Raw genomic sequence first — 9523 nt, 5'->3', positions numbered from 1 at the left:
GGTTATTAAGAAGACAAATGTATACAGCATATCTTTGTCATCTGATGTATTTCTAAAAATGAGAAGCCTCTTGCTAAAGAAAGATAAGTGCAAGAAATATGTGGTAACCCCTCTTTGTCCTCAGTCCTGGAATACACTTCCTAAAAAATTTCATTTCTGAAACCAGTTCAGTTACCATGAATGTAAACCATCACTGTTGCAAGCACAGGTGTAGCGTAGCATGAAAGACTTCTGTCCATCTGAGAGGAGAAGGGATTTGGAAAGCCCATGTGGTCAGTTTGGCACACATCTTGGATGCTTCCCGTGAAGCACGTCTTTTCTGCAGCACCTGTTTTCCACGTGTTTATACATGCAGCACATGAAAGCACATGCTGCGCACTGTTTTGCTTACAAGCAAAGTTTTTACTGTTTGGGGATACCTGAATGAAAAAGCAAACACCTGTTGTTGGCTGGTTTGCTGCCTTTTTTTCTTTTTTATAATGGGAAAACTAACCCGCTTCCAGCTGTGCAATTGTCTGATCAAGATGTAAACGCAAAAACGCTGTTACCTTCATACACACATTCCAATAAAAGCAAGACAAAACGCTGTGAGCCAAACACTGAAACACCAGGAAATGTCAGAACTAAGGCTGCAAAACTCGCATGGCACAGAGTGTACCTTTCTGCTATTACAGGATCATGGAATTGTTTAGGTTGGAAAAGACCTCCAAGATCACCGAGTCCAACCGTTAACCCAGCAGTGCCACTAAACCCTGTCCCTAATTGCCACAATGCCACAAAAGATGATGCCATACTCCTACAGGTAGCAACGGCTTTCCTGGAAATAACCACTTTTCCCTGAAAAAGACATGCGAAGCCCCTAACTCCAACAATCCCTACCTGGTGAGCACCTGCCCTTTGTGAGCGGCTGCGAGGAGGCGGCAGTGCCTCCCGGCCGTTCCAGGTGCTCGAGGGAAGCGCGGCCGGCGCGCCCGGGGCGGGGAGGAGCGCTCTGCTCTGCTCTGCTCCGCTGCCTCGCCCCGCCACACAAAGGGCCTCTGGCCGCCTCCCCTGGGAGCACGCACGGGGCGAGGGATGCCGATGCTGGGGCGAGGATCGGAGCCCTGACAAAAGGCAGCCCCCCGCCACCGCCCCCCTGTCCGCGGGCGGGGCCCCTCGCCACCTCCCCCCCGCTGCATCCCATCCCGTTCCCTCCCATCCCGCCGGCCCCGGGGGGAGGTGCTGCCCCACTCGCCGGGGCGAACTGCAGAGTGCCGGCGGCAGCGGCCACCTGGTCCTCCGGGCAGGGCGCCGAGGTGAGTGGGGGCGCCGCATGGCCCGCGGGCAGCCCCGCACCGCCCGCCCGGCCCCGCTCGGCCCCGGGGAGCGCCCCGACCCCGGGCAGAGGCGGGGGAGCCCCGGGCAGGACGGGCCGCGCCGCCGGGTCACGGGCGGGCGTGTCGGGGCGGCTGCACCGCCGCTCACCGGGGCTCCTCGGCGGGAGCTTGTCCGTGTTTCTCTTCCTTCCTCTTTATTTAGCCCCCCTCAGTTTCGGTGGCGGTAGATCCGGGCTGGGGGAGGAAGGCAAACAAAGGCAAGTACGGTAACCTGCCTGAGAACGAGCGGATAAATATCAAACGGGGCGGTCGCCACAAGATGCCCTCTGCTCCCGGGGGTGTGGGGGCGGCCGGGGCTGCCCCGCCGAGCCTGCCCTGCGCTGCGATGGTGCGAGCAGGGCTTGTGCAGCTGGGGCTGTGGGAGCAAACTGGACAGCATCCCCGAATTAGTGAAACAAAGCGGTCCCCTGGTGTGAGGAGGTGGTGTTGGCTGGTGTTACCTGCAATGGTTAATCACACAGACTGTAAAATAGGACGTTTCTGCCGTTTGTTTACCTTTTGCATTTCGCTGGGGCTCCTGGGACTGGACTACTAAAATAAATTTGCCAGCAGTGTTGTCTGTAGATTTGATCGTTTTGTTTTGGGTTTTTTGTTTGTTTCTTTTGTTTTTTGTTTGGTGGTTTGGGGTTTTTTTGCTTCTGTTCCTTTTTTATCTACAAAAGGAAGGAGATTTAAGTGTTTGTAATGTAAAAAACAGAAAGAAAGGTTTGTTTAAAGATATTTTAAGCCAAAACCCTTGAAAAGGAATTTTAAACTTCGATAGCCTTGGCAATGCCTACTGCCTATTTGTTCTTGAAAACCTTTTATTTAATTTTTAAAGCCAGTTTGATTTAGTGATTGCAGAATGACTGAGAATGTGAGTAGTAAAAGCTGAGAAAGCAAATAAAAAGAAACCAGATTTATTTTCTAAAAGATCTCTTGTAGGTTGCCTTTTTATGACAGTTTTCAAGTGCTTTTTGGAGTTTGTTAGTACTCATATGGCTTTTCTGGCTTGGGGAGTGGAACAGTCAAATTAATGTTCAGTAGCAGGGTCTGTGTTTATTAATGTACTTATCCTGTGCAAGTTGGGTAAGCATGTTGAAAAATAAAGAACAGTATTCTAACATCTTGTCATTTTAGTAGGAGGGGGGAGTGAAAAAATTGATATGGACACTAATTCAAGGAGGTGCTAAAGTACATGCCTAATAAAGGCACAGTGGTAAGCAGAGAATTGAGCATTGGTTTTGTACTTGATGTTGCATGTTATTTCTCGTTTAGGGCCTGGCTGCTACCACACAACCCTCTTATCCATTCTTATCCCTTCTGTAGGGAGGTCTGGATTGCATCCATATGATTTTTTTTCTGTTGAACTTTGTGATTTTTGTGTTTCAGATGGCTTCCAGAGCTGATATGCCTCACTGATTTGGGACTGGACTATACAAAAGTAATTACAGAAATTGCATAGAAAGGCCTTTTTTTTGAATGACAAATACGTCTGTAAAATCAGTCTTGAAGGCAGCATCTGTGTGCACTATTGAGGCTTTGCTGGAGCTTCAAAATAGCTACCAGGTGTAATTGTCTTAAAATTTGAAATTTTGAATGCAGTTCTCCTTTCAAGATGAAAGTTGTTGTCAGTTGCTGTTTCTAACAAAATTACTCTATTGGGTAAATCTATAACAACTTTGTTAGGAAGTAGTCATCGTGGTTACTTAACAAGAAATTAAATCCCAGACAGATGGGAGGAGAACTTGTCTCTTCTTTCCTGAAGTATCTCCTTTACCTTGCACTCCTATGCAACAAATTCTGCAGGCACAGGATACATTGGCAGCAGTGCTCTCCATCTCTGTAGATAGGCAGTTAGAGAAGGTTTCTTTAGCCTTAGGAAACCTCAGCCATGCCTTTTTTCTCCCATGTGCGTGATGGTAAAAGGCTGAATGCTGAAGCTACAGGTCTTGAGGGTTTTTTATGGGATATTACAAAATGCTTTTGATCTGCCACAAGCTGGGGTTAGGAGGGAGGAGGAAGAGAAGGGACATGTGGAGTAGATGGTCTGTGAGCCCTTTGAAACTGGACACCTATTATATGTTTGTCAGCAAGTCGGTGGGATGAAGTGACCCAAGTGATCTCTCAGAGACCTGTGTCCTCTAAGCTGAGCAAAGCACGTACTGCTTTTACGGTCACTGAACAAAGGCGCTGTCCTTGAAGCTTTCTGCAAAGAAAGGTCTTAGGCATTCCAAGTTCTCCCTTCAGGAGAAACTGCTAATATTATGATGCTCGTTCCCATGATAAATAAATTAAAATAGAATATACCATGTACTCACTGGCCTTTAGAAAGTAGCATATATTTTTCTTTTTTCAGCTGAATTAGTCTAGGAGTTGGAATTTGCATGCTTGGCCACGGGTACCTTTGAGTTAAGCAAATGGTATTTGTGTAGTGTCTTCGTGCTGGTGGGCAGCGTCTTGTGTTCATCACAGCTTTGTGCATCCAGTATAACACATCGGTGAGATGGGAGTTTGGGTTTATCATGAGAACAACTTGAACAAGGGGAGATTTAGGAGCACCTTGAAATAAAGGGTCAAGTACAAAACCACCTCATTCTCCACAGAGTGCTGCATAGCACTATCAGCTTCTATTGTGTTTCAGGCTTAATCTAAAAATTAAACCTAGCTTGTCATTCCCTGGGGTCTGGGGGGAAATCCCTGAATTGTGTGAAATCTGAGTGGAAACAGATACAGACTGAACAGTTCTAGAGAGGTGTAAGCTGCTCTCCATGCCACTTTAGAGGACACCATGTTCAGGCCAGTGGGATTGTTTGGTTTCTCATGGATGGATGGAGAAATGAGTGGGAAAGAAAACTTTGTATGGGGGCAGTATGAGGGGGCGGGAGGAGAAGTTTAGATACCTAATTTAAAAAGGAATGTGGGTGGTTTGGTGGGAGTTCTAAAGACTAAGAAAATTACGCTTTTGCTAATAATGATCTCTAGGCAACTAGAATTCTATAATATGGTGCTTTTTCCCCACATTTAGATCAACTCTTCTCAGACTCTGACTTTCTTTGGCTATATTCACTGAAAATAGGGAAGATCTTGCACTCAGCATTAGACATGAAGTTTGAACAGAATGGACAGCAAGCCACTTTTCAAATCCAGTGCCATGTTAAAGTTGAAGGCCTCTGGTTTTTCTTGTGGAGGATCCAAAGGGAAAATAACGTATAAGGTCCAAGTTTCTGAAGGATTTCGGATGCAGCTCCAGTGAAGATGCTCGCAGCTGATGGGGCAGGAAGAGTAACTTCATTTCATTCCTGCAAGAAGCTGTTCCCTTGCCCTCAGGCTCTGCTCCAACAGTCTGTGGGCAACTTGGTGGGCACTGGGCCTGTAGCTCTGAAAAGGGAGGGAGAATCTGGCTGACTACTTTGAAATTATTCCTTCACCCATGTGCAGAGTGGTTGTAGGCAGGCAGGAAGGTTGCTCAAGTCTTGGGAACTCAGCTAAGCTCTGTGATGTATGTTTACCTTCTTTTTTTTTTTTTGTTAAAGGTCCTAAAATATAAGACCCAATTCTGAGTTAAGTGACAAATTTAAACTTTTCCTGTCTGCCTGCCCCAAAAGGAGGAAGAAAGACAGCTGAGGACTTCATTTAAGCTTGAAAGTGTTCCTCAAAAAAGAAGTGGCTACCTCTAAGACGAAAAGTTGAATAGATAAGAAAGCACTTCTCTTATGAAACACATTTGATTTTTTTTTCCTTTGAAAAGGCCTCAGTATATCTCTTGCTAAATAGTCATACAATTTCTTTGATATTAGTATTTTCCACGTAAGTCTGTTGTCGATTTCTAATGCTTTGTGAAAGGCTTTTAAATAAAAAATGAGACCATTTATCTTGAAGGACTGCTTAGTACTCAAGTTTAAATGTTGATCACAGTAAAGCTCCAAATGAGAAAATATTTAGTCTTTGAATTGATTTTGGCTTAAAACATAAAAGGATATTCTACGTTCCCATAGAGAGAGATGAGAATGGGGCTTTGTTGCTGATGATTTTTTGTCTTAATCTTTCTGAACAAAATGTGAAAGGACTGGGGGAGGGACAAGAGTAGAAATAAAATATCTCCATAGGCAGAACTTGAGTAGTTTAATGGGCTCTACTAAAATCCTGAAATGCTTTATTGTTTTTATTACATGATTCACATTTTGTGGCACTCTGTCAGTAACGTAGACAAAAATGGGACTTTTCATGATACAAACTCAGGTTCATCCACGATTGCCTTGGACCCTCTCTGGAGTCAATGAGAGGGACTGATGAGCCCTCAGGATGCACATCTCTTTTACACCAGTGAATGCTGAAGTCACGTGGGTCAAGTAGGTTCTTAACTTAGACATCTCAGTTTCATGTCTGACTTTGGATGGGAGAAATATAGGCTGTATGTATTATGTGTCTTATGTATTTTGCACTTTCTCCTTGTACTGGGCAATGGGAAGAATGACTGGCCAGTATTGCAAAGCATAAAATTTGGAAAGAATGCTGCAGACCAGACACACGCACTTAAAACAGGATTCTAATCAGAGCAATATTGACAGGTTTAGATACCATTCAGTGTATTTTAATGCATTCTAAAATAAAGAAATGTTCATTAGTCCTGTACAGATATTCAGTCCAATTCTCCTGCAGAGACCTGTAGGATACATAGATGAGCTCTTACTTCAGCAGGCGGAATTCCACTATCTCTATTGGTGTGGGTGTACTGAGCTTGGTGAATTACTGAGTTTAAGCCTGCCTGTTCAGGCCAGATATTAAGCAGTTTTTCTTTAAGAACACTGGAATAAAGTGTTATCATGTATATAAAAAATAAGGGTATGAAATCTTAGTAGGTGCTAAATGTGGACCAGTTTTCCCCCACACAAATATATTTTGTTTCCCAGTGACTTAAATGGAGCAATGATGAAAGCATGGTAAAATGCTGCAGTGATTAAATGCTGAGTGAGGTAATTCACAGGGCAATCTGAAAATATCAGACAAATGTTCTTCAAAGTGAGATATATTTAAATGCTTGTGTTACACCTGAGAAATAATGCCCTGCCTAAATAACCAGGGGAATAGTGAATGGATTCAGGGTGATGGGGATCCAAGTAGTTGGGTTTAACTGCCATGGTGAAGTGGCTGCAGAGTATGGATTTAAGCTTCTGAGATAGCTGTGTGCTTTACGTAATCTGGTTATATTTGAAGATAATTATTAACTACTGCCTTTGCAATGTTATTCTTGAATTAAAGGAGGAAGCAAATTCAGTGAAGTGTGTGTGCAAAGTGATTGAAACAGAAGTTTCAAAACCTGCTCTTTTGTCTGAATTTCATAAGCAACGGTTCAGAAAGCATTTGTACCTTAATTAAGGAGTAATGTGGAATTAGGAAGTAAGTCATGGATATTAAGAATATTATTATATAGTCTTTATATTGCATATTAATGCATTATGGGTCCTGTATGTAATTACAGTTTCAAAGCTAAGGTGTCATCCACCTAACATGCTGCCAGACCTTGCAGACAAAACACACAGCATACCTAATTGATATCAGAAGAGCAGGCAACTATTTGCAGTAAATAGGGGGGATGGTGACCCCTACCCAATGTACCCTGTGGAAATAACTGGCACCACAGGAGGAGAACAGAGCTTTTACATGAAGACTTAAATTCACAGTGACGTGTTGTACCTGCTGTGTTCTTGGAGACTTCTCCTTCCTACCTTAGAGCACAGCCAAAGCTGTTATGTAACTGTGCCTGGTCTTGTACAGTGGTTCCTGCCAAGTCCTACACATTCCTGTGTGCTTTGCACCAAACTGGATACTGGTAACAGGCTCTACCACCTATCCCTGACCTGGCAAGCAACAAACCTGGTCCCTCCAGGGAGTCCAGTCAGAAGAGAATGGATCCAGAGCCAGGACTCAAGGCAGGGATGTGATGTAGGCCTGCCCATGTGACAGGGTTGTAGACAGGCATACCAGTGGTGTAGCTGAAGAACAGACTAAAGGCCTTGGGCTAAGCTTAGGTGCAGCTCTTGGGCCCATGGATAGAGATCCTGACTGCGGTGAAGTCTACCTGTGCCTTTATGTCCTGACAAATGGATCCAGATTCTGCCCTTGCTTTTCCTTGGGTAATTCACTGACTTTGATGTCTGCAATCTGGTTTAAAACAAACAGAAACCTCCAAATTCTCAAGCAGTATTGGTTTTAGCATGCAAAACTGAGGTTCAGGAGCATTTGTTTAGACCTGTAAGTTTCAAAGGGAGATTTTATTCTTGAGCTTTTTTCTTGATATATCAGTCTAGTATTTTCATGCTGATTGAGGGCATTAGTTTATCTTTGGATGTTTTGGAATAATAAGAAAAGCTACTTGTGTCTGCAGTATCCTTGCAGTGATCCAAGTGGAGATATATCCATCAGGGATGCTTTGACCATTTGGAACATTTTACATTAGCTCTTAAAAGAGTAAGTTTGGGTTGTTTGGGGTCCCCCCCTTTTTTTATGTTTTCCTTTTTATAGGCAATCTTGGTCAAGTAATTTTGTGAATGTCTGTGCAAGCTGCCTCTCTTCTTGAAAGTGTGAAAAACAATGGTTATGTTTCAGCCCTCTTGTACTTTTTTCCCCAGTTTGTTTGCCCTCTGAGTCCCTACTGTGTTGGCTTAAAAACTAAGTTCACATTACTGCTCTTAAAGTCAAGATGATGAGTGGATCAGAAAATTAGATAAGGATTAAGGTCGTAAATTAAATCTGTGTCTTTAACTGCATGTTTGGATATAATTATTTCTGCTAATCTTCAGGAGTTTCCATTCCTTAAGGAAAAGCAATAAATTAAAAATTTATTCCTAGAGTAATTTGCTGACTCCTGAAGCATAGATCCAGCTGCTTTTCAGTTCACCTTGCACAGGATCAAGGGGAAGAACTGCTGGTAGCGTCTGGGATTCTTGTCTCTTTCAGAGGAGACTTCCCCATCTCTGCCCCAATTCTTGCAGTAAAAAGAAGTTTTGGGCTAGAGAACCTTAAACTTTACTAAGTGGCTTCAAGAAGTAAAATCTATTTAATGTCTCAGGTGTAAGGGTAATTGAAAGAATTCCCCCTGCTTCCACAGAACTAAAAACCAAAAAAGTTGAAGTGCTATGGCATGCTTTCTTGGTTAGAACCTCAGTGCTGCTTAGGTACCTGCGTGTGCACGCCTGTGTGTGTCGTTGCACGTGGCATGCCAGACAGTTGCAGAGGCAGATGCAGCTTAAACCTGTGAACTATTTGCTACATACATTATTTACAAGCAGTATATGCATTAGTAAAACTGTGTTTGCTGCTGTCTGTGTGCCAAGGAGAATGTGTGCACTGAACCTGTCAGGTCCAGCAGCTAGAAAAAGAGTTGAGAGATTTGCTTTTAAGTGCATTACCATCCTCTGACAAATGCTACAAAATCTAAAACTCTGGAATTAGGTAAAGGGAGAACTGAGGAAATTGGCAGTATGTTGGCTAAAGAAGATGCACCTTGCTGTAATACTTGAAGAGTGTTTTATCTGGAAATCTCTTCTGTTGAAGCAGTGTAGTAAGTGCCAAAGAGAGTACTTTACTCTTCATGGGGGACGCTTGGGAGATCTGGGGCTAAATAATGTGAGTCTTTTTTTGCCTGTCTCTTTTGAAACAGATAACCCTTTTATATTAAGAAGGCTTTTTAAACAGACTTTACTTTGTTCAAGTCTATAAAACTGACACCTTTAAATGTAATATAGAGAATCCTGACTTTTATCATTGCTAATATCCATACTCTGGAGTGATGCTTTTACTCAAGTTAATCAGCAGCTAGAAACAGAGATGCACTAAAAACACTTGGATTTAGATGTTTGCAGGACAGAGATTGTGCATCTCTTTCTTATCCAAAAACAATGAATTTTGCCCAGGGAGATGCACATCTCCCCTGCTTGGGCCTGTATTTTCCAGATTGCCTTGGAAAAGCATGTCAGGTCCCTTGTGCTTGGAGGTTTGGGACGTTATTTTTATTGCCCACATACCTTCTGGAGGAGAGTGGGAACAAACCCAACTCTGGATGTGGTATAAATTCCTAAAGAAATGACACCTTGCTAGTACAGTGGACGCAAGGATGGGTATCCTGGGAAGAGAACAGGAATGCAGTCTGGTTGTGTAGTGATGGG

The 9523-nt window shown here is 43.4% G+C and overlaps 1 protein-coding gene across 4 annotated transcripts in view; it reads left to right on the top strand.

The window, feature by feature from the left end:
* The first annotated feature begins 1237 nt into the window (after positions 1 to 1237).
* MCF2L (MCF.2 cell line derived transforming sequence like) overlaps positions 1238 to 9523 on the top strand; it is a 162921-nt gene continuing 154635 nt past the window's right edge. For 2 of the 4 annotated variants that reach the window (XM_027675061.1, XM_027675057.1), the window contains exon 1: positions 1240 to 1295. The gene's annotated coding sequence lies outside the window, so the exon portion shown is untranslated. Of the gene's footprint in view, positions 1296 to 9523 lie in introns of all 4 variants that reach the window. The other 2 variants (XM_027675055.1, XM_027675063.1) reach the window with 2 other exon arrangements.

Source organism: Neopelma chrysocephalum, unplaced genomic scaffold (assembly GCF_003984885.1).
Source record: "Neopelma chrysocephalum unplaced genomic scaffold, ASM398488v2 Primary Assembly neopelma1_25, whole genome shotgun sequence".
Taxonomy (NCBI): domain Eukaryota; kingdom Metazoa; phylum Chordata; class Aves; order Passeriformes; family Pipridae; genus Neopelma; species Neopelma chrysocephalum.
This window is presented reverse-complemented; position numbering and strand designations above follow the sequence as displayed.